This window comes from Nanorana parkeri, unplaced genomic scaffold (assembly GCF_000935625.1).
Source record: "Nanorana parkeri isolate BGI_ZX_2015 unplaced genomic scaffold, ASM93562v1 scaffold1837, whole genome shotgun sequence".
Classification (NCBI taxonomy): domain Eukaryota; kingdom Metazoa; phylum Chordata; class Amphibia; order Anura; family Dicroglossidae; genus Nanorana; species Nanorana parkeri.
This window is the reverse complement of record NW_017308105.1, coordinates 1-9435: the sequence shown is the minus strand read 5'-3', so window position 1 is coordinate 9435 and position 9435 is coordinate 1.

Sequence of the window (9435 nt, the reverse complement as noted above, 5' to 3'; positions counted from 1 at the left end):
AACGGGTGTGTGTATTGATCGGGTCTTTTCTGCCCGTGCGTGCCCGCTAGGGGGCGCGCGCGAGCAGAAAAAAATTGCCGTCTGGAGACGGCAACCCGCAGATGCAGCAGTGCCGTCCGTCCGTTTTTTTTACTACGGGCGGACGGCAAGAGGTTAAAGCGTTGCCTATGGCCAATTTGGGGTATTATCGTTTTTTGAGGTTTCGCGCACGCACGCAATTTTAAGGCTTGACATGTTTGGTGTCTTTTTACCCGAGGTGACCCCGTCTTTTATATTTTACCAAAAAATTGGGGAAAAAGAAATGTTTTATCATTTTAATATAGGAGAAACAGTTTTTTTTAACATTTATTTCGGTAATTTTTTCTTAATATAGTAAAAAATAAAAAACTGCAGTGGTAATTAAATATCACCAAAAGAAAGCTCAATCTGTCCCTAAAAAAATGGTATAAAATTGATTTCAGTACAGCGTTGCATGACGGAATAAATGTCAGTCAAAGAACTGAAAAATGGCCTAGATGGGAAGGGTGTTTAACACCGCGGACTTCAAGTGGTTAAAGGATTAATTTTTCTGGCTTTTTTCCCTTTATTTTCATCTGGTAGTCCTGTGAATAAAACACATTTCCTGTTACCTTTACTCCTCCATTGTATCTATGGAGAAAGCCATGCTTGCCAACCAGGATAGACTACTAACATGTATTTGTTCATTCCCCATATGTGGAATCACAGTTTACATAAGAAAGATAACAATATTTTGTCTCCAGTGCAGCTCACAGGAAGGGACAAGAGCATTGCATTTCTGGCAAGTGTTAAGTTATTTTCCATACCTGCTGTAAATGTACCTAGATTGGAAAAAAAGAAAATGAAGGCAGATATTACATCAACGATGAATACGCTGCTGTATAGTAAAATTGTATTCTTGGGTTCAGTCATGCTGTAAATTTAGCCCCCCACCTATCCCCCCCGACCCATAGCATAAACAAGTCTTTTTTTTTTTTTTTTAATAACATTTTCTTTATTTTCATAAAGTTTTCACAAACAGGTTACATATAGAAGATTCAAGACATTTCCAAGAGCTCTTAGATTATTACAAACATCCATGGCGAAATATGTTAGAAATTACAATCATGTGCATTTGTATCTAATGAAGTTAAATGAAAGGCTATGCGTCTGCCAATAAAAATAGAGCGTGTCTCAACAATATGGTATGTCTGTCTTTTCTTCTTAGTTATACATAAGTCGTAAATTACTAACCTGAGGTACAGTATTAAAACAAATGTACTAAACATAACAATCAAAATAAACAAAATAAAACAAAACCTTTGCCATGTCAGTCTCATTCCAGGTCATGGTCAATACATTGTAAGGGTTATGCCTCTCGAGTTACCTAACTTCATAAACAATCATTTGTTTGTTGCTCTGTCGGATCCGGAGTCGCTATCTCAAAGGAACCATCACCTATTCAATTACTAGACATTCGTACCAAATCCCCTCTCATCAAGTCCAGACTAAGTACTAAGTATTAAGTACTATGTGTTAAGTATTAAATATTAAATATTAAATATAGCTCCCCTTAAGCAGACCGAGATATAGATATAGAAGGGTCCTGGTCGATCCACTGTGGAATCTCCCATTCCTCAAAGAATGATCTCCTCCAAGTCATTCCAAGCTTTCCATATTTTTTTGTACGTTGATAAAGTGTTGTTTAGTCTAGCAGTAAGGTTTTCCATAGTCCGCATCTCCTTAATCCTCTTGTATAAATCCAATTGAGAGGGAGGAGATATCTGTTTCCAATTTAAAGCTATGAGACAGCGTGCTTCTGTTAGGATACGGGATATTAATCTATTATCACGTTTATTGAGGTGCGGTAAAGGAAGGCCCAACAGATATTGAATGGGAGTTAAAGGGAGACTAGTCTGCAGCACTTTTTCCAGGATATTTTGTACCATTCTCCAGTATGGAATTATTCGGGGACACGTTCAAAATATGTGGAATAAAGACCCCCTCTGAGCATCTCCTCTCCAGCACATTGGTGACCCTGTCTTGAAGATAGAGTACAAGACATCTGGGGTATGATACCATTGGAACAGTATCTTGTATTGATTCTCTTTTTAGACTGAGCATAAGGAGGATTTAGCCGTTGTTTTCCAAATCAACTCCCATTGTGCTCTGGTTAGCGGAGTGCCCAGTGTTTTTTCCCATTTTACCATATATGGGTGGTTAACTAATTGCTCGGGTTTGGGGACCAGCAGCATTTGATAGAGGGTTGAAATCATACCCTTAGAGGACGGAGATGTAATACAAATTGATTCAAAGCGGGTTCTTTGATGAAACACAAGGTTGTTAGTGATATTTTGGGCAAATTGTTTAATTTGAAGGTATGGGAATATGGTCTGCAAAGGGTAATAGTGTTCTAGTGACTCTATCCATAATATCTTTATAGGTAAATAAATGTTTGGACTGCCATGGAGGTATCCATTGCTGTGACAGACTAGGCTGGAGGTTAGGGTTCAGCAGAAAAGGAGTCAAGGATGATTTTTCCACTGCCAGATTATAGGTATATTTGGATTTATTCCAAAGCCTCAGTTGTAGGAACATAGAAGACAGGATCTGTTTTCCCACCATCTGCATCGGTTTAGACCATAGGAAAGTCGATGAATGTATAGGCGCCTACCACAAGGATTCTATCTCCTCCCATCTCGAGTGAGGAGTATGGGAGCATTAGTTAGTTATGGTTCGCAATTGGGCTGCTAAATAGTATTTTGCGATCTGTGGTAAGGCCATACCTCCTCTATTCACCGGAGCAAACAGAACCTCTTTGGATATACGATGGCGTCCTCCATCCCAAATGCACCATAAAATATCAGATTGTAGGGAACTCAGGTCCGAGTTAGAGATTTTAATTGGTAGCGTTTCGAAAAAGTACAGCAGTTTAGGCAACATAGTCATTTTGATAGCCATTAACTTGCCCGTCAGGGATAGGAATAAGTAAGGTTTGTTAAAAAATATTGTTGAAGCCAAGGTTTATGCACAATGATAAGGGTGCAAAAAAAAGAAAGAAGTTACCATCCATAAAATTAGGAAACTGCAAAGTCATGAAAAAAATACAAAGAACAATCGGATTGCTCTGGATTACGTGATCACAGAAACCTTACTGTGTGTCTGACATCAGGCAATCCATACACAAGCATACAGTGCACAAGAAGTACATTGCAGATCTCTGCACTGCACTTGTGTACAGTACTGTATTGTTTTGTGCAGTGTACAGATGATCTTGTTCTTGTATAAGTCCCTTCCCCAGCTTCCTCCAGTGGCCATAGGTGATTGAGCAGTGCTGTGAGGGCCTACAAGTCCCTGCACTGTTAATTCACTTTTTTACATGCAGACGACGTTAAAAGCTCCTAGGAGCCCTTCTGCTAACAGGCTCCTGTCCTCCCTGCCATGGTGTATGACAGCGCTTGTCCCCAGAGTGTCCCTGCTGCCAGAGATGAGCACTGTCACTCACTCTATCCACCTCCATCCTAGCAACATTGTTGGACAATTGTAGATGGGGGGGTGGGGGCAAGCTCTCTCACAATGCTGCTCAGCAATGGCAGTATAGATTTGGGATGGGACCAAGCACTCAATGTACAAGGTCTCATAGTGGATTAAAAAAAATATTTTTGATTTAGAGTGATAGAAATAGATGCTGAGATATAGGTTAATGACTCAACACCACTCTGGCCATAATTATTTATATATTAACAAAAGCTGAAAAACAATGCCTCCAAAAGTAAAATATTTCTTAAAAATGTAGTAAGCCATAAAAACACTTAGTTACTGCACAAAGCACTATGGATGCAGCATAAGAGCAATTATAAGACAAGGTATGAATAGCCACACATTTTTTATAATTAGGCCATGCCCAATGCCTTTCATCTGAAGGTGAAGACTGCTTCAGGAGATCTTTTACATTGTCAGGATTCTCCTGAAGAAGTCATCTTAAAGGAGAACTTCCACTCACCTCATAGTTCTAGCCGACCTGTGACAATGAGACTGTCACAGGTCGGCTCAGTAGATCGGGAGGTGAGCAAACACATACCGGGTTCGCTCACCTCTCGATCCTGTCACGGCTCTCTGCCGTGACAGGGGGGGGGGCCGGATTCCCCTCTCCCCAGTCCGATCTGCCAGCGCTGACTGGCGGAACGGACGGGGGAGGGGGCGGTCAAAGTCGGGATCCGCTCCGGCTGCAGCGTCTCAGTATACCGCGAGCTGTAGCTTGCGGTATACTGAGCTTAGGGTAACGGGAGGACGCTAGTTTGTGTCCTCCCGTTACCCTAAGGAGAACTATGGGGAAAAACACTGACCCCATAGTTCTCCTTTAAGACAAAACACATTGGGCATGGTCTATTTACATCATTTAGTATAAAAACTAAATTTCCACAAGTTAAGGTTTCGATATACTTTACTTTTTTCTTGTCAAAAAGAATATATATTATTATCTAATAAAATATTTTTGTGATACATAACTTTGAGCAAGGAAAATTAAATTGTTCAAAAGCTCACAAGAAAAGATTGTTTACAAGAAAAACACAAAGTAGAGGGAAAGCACTGCGAGCACATGCAGAGAGCCATCCCTGTTCATTTCAAATGAGTGTCTGGAGTCTCTGCTAGTGTCAGAAAATAAATATTTAAATATATAAAACAAAGGAGCAGCAGGCATTGATCCTCTCTACTGGGTTCATATCAGCACACATGCCCTTCAGCTTTGAGGAGTGCATTTGGGGCTTTGGGGGCTGGATAAATTGGGTACACTTTTGCTTCACTTGCTGGATTTGGAGTAGCAACATACTGGGGGCTTCAGCTGCCATTGTGATGTGCTGGGCTTCTGGTGTGTCCCTGTGCCTCTATTGGGGAATGGGCTGCCTCCAGGTGAACCTGCACCCAATTTGTTCTTTTCTATATATGCTCCAAGATGGAGGCTCTCATAGATTAGAGTTAGGACCACAGTACACAGAGGGGCCTTGTCCAACACACTGACACTATGGCTGCTCTTTGTCCACCACACCTTTTACAGTCAGAGGCTGGGTTTTCCAGATCCTACATCTTTTGCCTACTGTAAAGCTGCTGCACAGGGTCAAAGGCTGCTGACCAGGAAAAATGAAACATGCTGGAAGAGATCATGGCCAACATGAACGAAGAATCCATGGCCAGGCAAAATGAAGCTGTGGCTGAACCATGACCCCATTAAAATAGGTGGTTGAAGTTTGCTGATTATTTAATTAAATCAAATATCAGCAATTTTTTTATTTACTACGGTCATGCTGGGTTTTCTTCCCAATGATGCACCTATAAAATGAAAAACTGTTGTTATGGAAATTCGCTTGGTTCAACGCACAAATCCATACTGCGCTGGAGTGCACCAAAGTACGTCAAACACAAAGAATTTTCCCCCCGTTCTTAAAAGCACAGTTGTATTACGCTCTTTTGTGCGAGGACTGGCAGTACCTCTTTTGAGCTATGTAGAGTTAGGAGACAGGAGAAAGGTGTTGCTTGCTTGATGCTTCAATGCTAAGAGAACCCAGCACAGGCCTTTGTTTATTGTTTTATATCTGCCCAACAGGAAGTGATGTCAGACAGGAAGTGGTCTCACACAGCAAACCAGGAAGTAATTTCAAACAGGACGTGATGTCAACAACCAGCACGATTTCAAAAACCAGCAAACTAGGAAGTGATGTTAACAACCACTTCCTTAATACGTAGCCAGTCAGCCCAGAAATACAGGTACATATCAAAAGGAAAAAGGGGACTACACCAAGATGGCTAAACAGGGAAATGCACACACCTCATCCCTGTAACAAGGAAGGATGAGTCATGTCCATTTTCCCCGACCGGCCATGTGGTTGCCCATCCCCCATCATCGTCAGCATGGACCCTACTCAATAATGCTCAGAGTGACCAGGATCTAGTAAAGTCATTCTACTTGTTCTTATAGGTTTGAGACTATCTGAAGAGACATTGCTGATGCGGTTATCTATATACGGTACCAGTATACGGACAAGGCAGATTGTCAATGTCTTCTTATAAAAACAGATATGTATCCAAAAGGGATAGCGCAGTCCGCAATAGAGGTATAATACGCATCTCGTTATACGGACTTCGCTTCACTAATGTGTACAAATGGTCCCGATTCAACCCAAGTACCCCCTGCTAGAGCGTTCCTCGGCTAAATCCGACACAGGGAGACAGATGACAATACCCAAAACACACACATCCTAGAATAAAAATTTCCACAACACTGTTGAAAGAGCAACAATAATTATCTTCCTTAGCAATCACTATTTTTATTTTATTATTAGCTACCAATCAAAACTCATGTTTTCGTAGAATTTCATACAGAAGTGAAAATATTCTTATTTTTGTAGCCTAATTAATTAATTTCACATATTAGTTCCAACCTTATTACATCAAGGCCACAGTGAATACAACAAAAATGTATCACAACAATATGGCACAGGGGACCAATCATTTGATTGTAGTATCATTAACTATACTGCTTTTTTTATTCTTTCCATAATGTCATGATTTTCCCTGTGGATCTTTAGCATCTGAACATGATGCAAGATCTACTATAAATCACCCTTACCTTTGTTTCTATTTCTGCACTGATATGGACAGTGATCCTATGAACCAGTTCTCAAAAGGTATATGTGAGACAAGTATAACTATTACATTTGTCTGATTGTGTTGTATGGTGGATGTTGAGGTGATGGGGAAGAGATATAACAATTATCTAGTAAAAAAATAAAAGAAACACTTATTAGTGAAAACATCTTTTAAGCATTATAGTATTTGTATTATAAACTTTATAGTAACCAAGAAACTGCATTCTTCATTAATGTTCTTAAAGGGACACTAAACTCAGGAGTTAAAGTGACATTAAACCCTCAGATTTTTTAACATAAACCAATACTGTAATGTGCGCCTTACTGTAATCCATGGTTGTTTCCCTTCTCTTTGCTGCCCTTCCTTTTAAATCCTCATGTCTTCTCATGTTTGGGGAGAACTTCCCTTTTCAGCTCAGGGCCTCTTCCTGTAGTGCTGGCTCAGGTTTCAAGCCTATAGAAACGTATACACAGACACCGTGTATCCATTCCTGAGACAAGGCAGCCTGCTGAAAAACAGAAGTTCTGCAGAGCATGAGAACAGATACAGATTTAAAAGGAAGAGCAGCAAAGAGAAGGGAAGCAACCATGGATTACAGTAAGGTGCACATTACAGTATTGTTTTATGTTATCTGAGGGTTTAATGTCACTTTAAACCTTAAAAATGCATTAAAGTACCTTAACTATTCACAAAATTGTATCTTATTAGTGTATCATTCGGCTATATCAAGGCCACAGTGAACTCCAATCATCTATGAGTTGGTGCTGACACTGTCCTTCCTTCTGGAGAGGGGCTACTTTTGTTCCCCATGATCCCTGTGTGTGTTGTAAAGTAGTCACTGCTCCAAGCTTACTCCTGTGATGGACTACAATCTCATGTTTAGTTTAATAATTTGTATTAAAGTTATAGTCCATCAAGGGAGCGAGCTTGGAGTGGTGACTACTTCACAACAGTATTGTGAAAGTAGCACTTGTGTGATTGAACTGAAATGTATCTTTTGAACCTTAGTTGCACTATTTTGTAATTTTATATTTTCCAGGATTTGAAATAAAAAAATCATGGAGAATTACACAGAAGTTGAAGAATTTCACATTTTACTGTTTTCCAACTTGACAGGTGGCAGCAGATCTCTTGTAATTGGTGTATTTGCCTTAATGTACCTGATTGGAGTTCTAATGAATCTAATAATATTCACAGTGATATGTGCTGATGATCATTTACACGCCCCCATGTATTTGTTTCTGTGTAACTTATCCTTAGTAGACATTTTCTACAGTCACCATTCCAAAACTGCTGGACATGTTGCTGTCTGGACACAACACGGTGTCGTTCACACAGTGCTTCATCCAAATGTTCCTTTTATTCACAGTAGCTACCACTGAAGATCTCCTGTTGATGATAATGGCGTATGACCGATATGTTGCTATTTGCAATCCTTTGCGCTATCACCAACTCCTGAGTAAGAAAATGTGCTTCCTGTTCACAAATCTGGCCTGGTTTTGTGGAAGTTTGAATTCATCACAGCTTACTATATCCACTGCAAAAATGTCCTTCAGTCATTCTAACACTATTCATAGCTTTTACTGTGATATCAAAGCCTTGAAGAATATTGCAAGTAGTGGCATGGAAATACTGAACTATATCATCTATATAAATGCAGTCTTATTAGGACTTTTACCATTTCTGTGCAGTTTGACATCTTACGCAAAAATTTTAAAGGTCATACTGAGTATTAAATCTTTGGATGGCAGGAGAAAAGCCTTTTCCACATGTTCCTCCCACCTTACTGTCATTATACTTTTCTTTTTTTTTTTCATATTAAATGTTTATTAAAGATTTTCAAAATATAACAGAAAAAACACACATACAATACATTAAGCATACATTAAGACAATCACATTACATACGATATCTAAGGTAAAAGGGGGGACAAGAGACGCAGGGATACAGCGGGGAGGGTCTTTCTTTTGGTGGTATTTAATCACCACTGGGGGTTTTTATTTTTTACTATAGTAAGGAAAAATTACTGAAAATGTTTTTTTTAAAAACAGTTTCCCCTATATTAAATGATAAATCATTTATTATTACCCAATTTTTTGGTAAAATATAAAAGATGGGGTCACGTCGGGTAAAAAGACACCAAACATGTCAAGCCTTAAAATTGCACGTGCCCGCGAAACCTTAAAAAACTACAATACCCAAAATTGGCCATAGGCGACGCTTTAAAAGCTTTTACCGCTCATCAGTTTAGTGTTTCCAGTGATTGATGGCCCTAAAATGATTGCTCTCACTCCGACATTTGCGGACATATGTAACGTGTAGCGCAATTGTCCTTTTCGCGCACTGGCGCATCTGACGCGTATTTACGTTTATATGTGCGTAAACGTGGGGGACTTAAACATTTTTTTTTTTTTCATATTAAATGTTTATTAAAGATTTTCAAAATATAACAAAAAACACACATACAATACATTAAGCATACATTAAGACAATCACATTACATACGATATCTAAGGTAAAAGGGGGGACAAGAGACGCAGGGATACAGGGGGGAGGGGTTGATCCCCTGGTCGGGGCGCTTTTGGAGTAAGCGTGGCGCGATATGCGCATTCAGGCATGTGGCAAAACAGTGCATAACAATACAGTGATGGGGCCCCTCAATGGAACTTGGCAATCATTTTACCGGAAGCGTAGTGTGTTAGGGTAAAAGACAATCACCAGTTTTACAGAGTTACTAATAAAAAAATAAAAATAAATTAAATAAAATAGAATAACAGGTTTTAAAGCAGACCA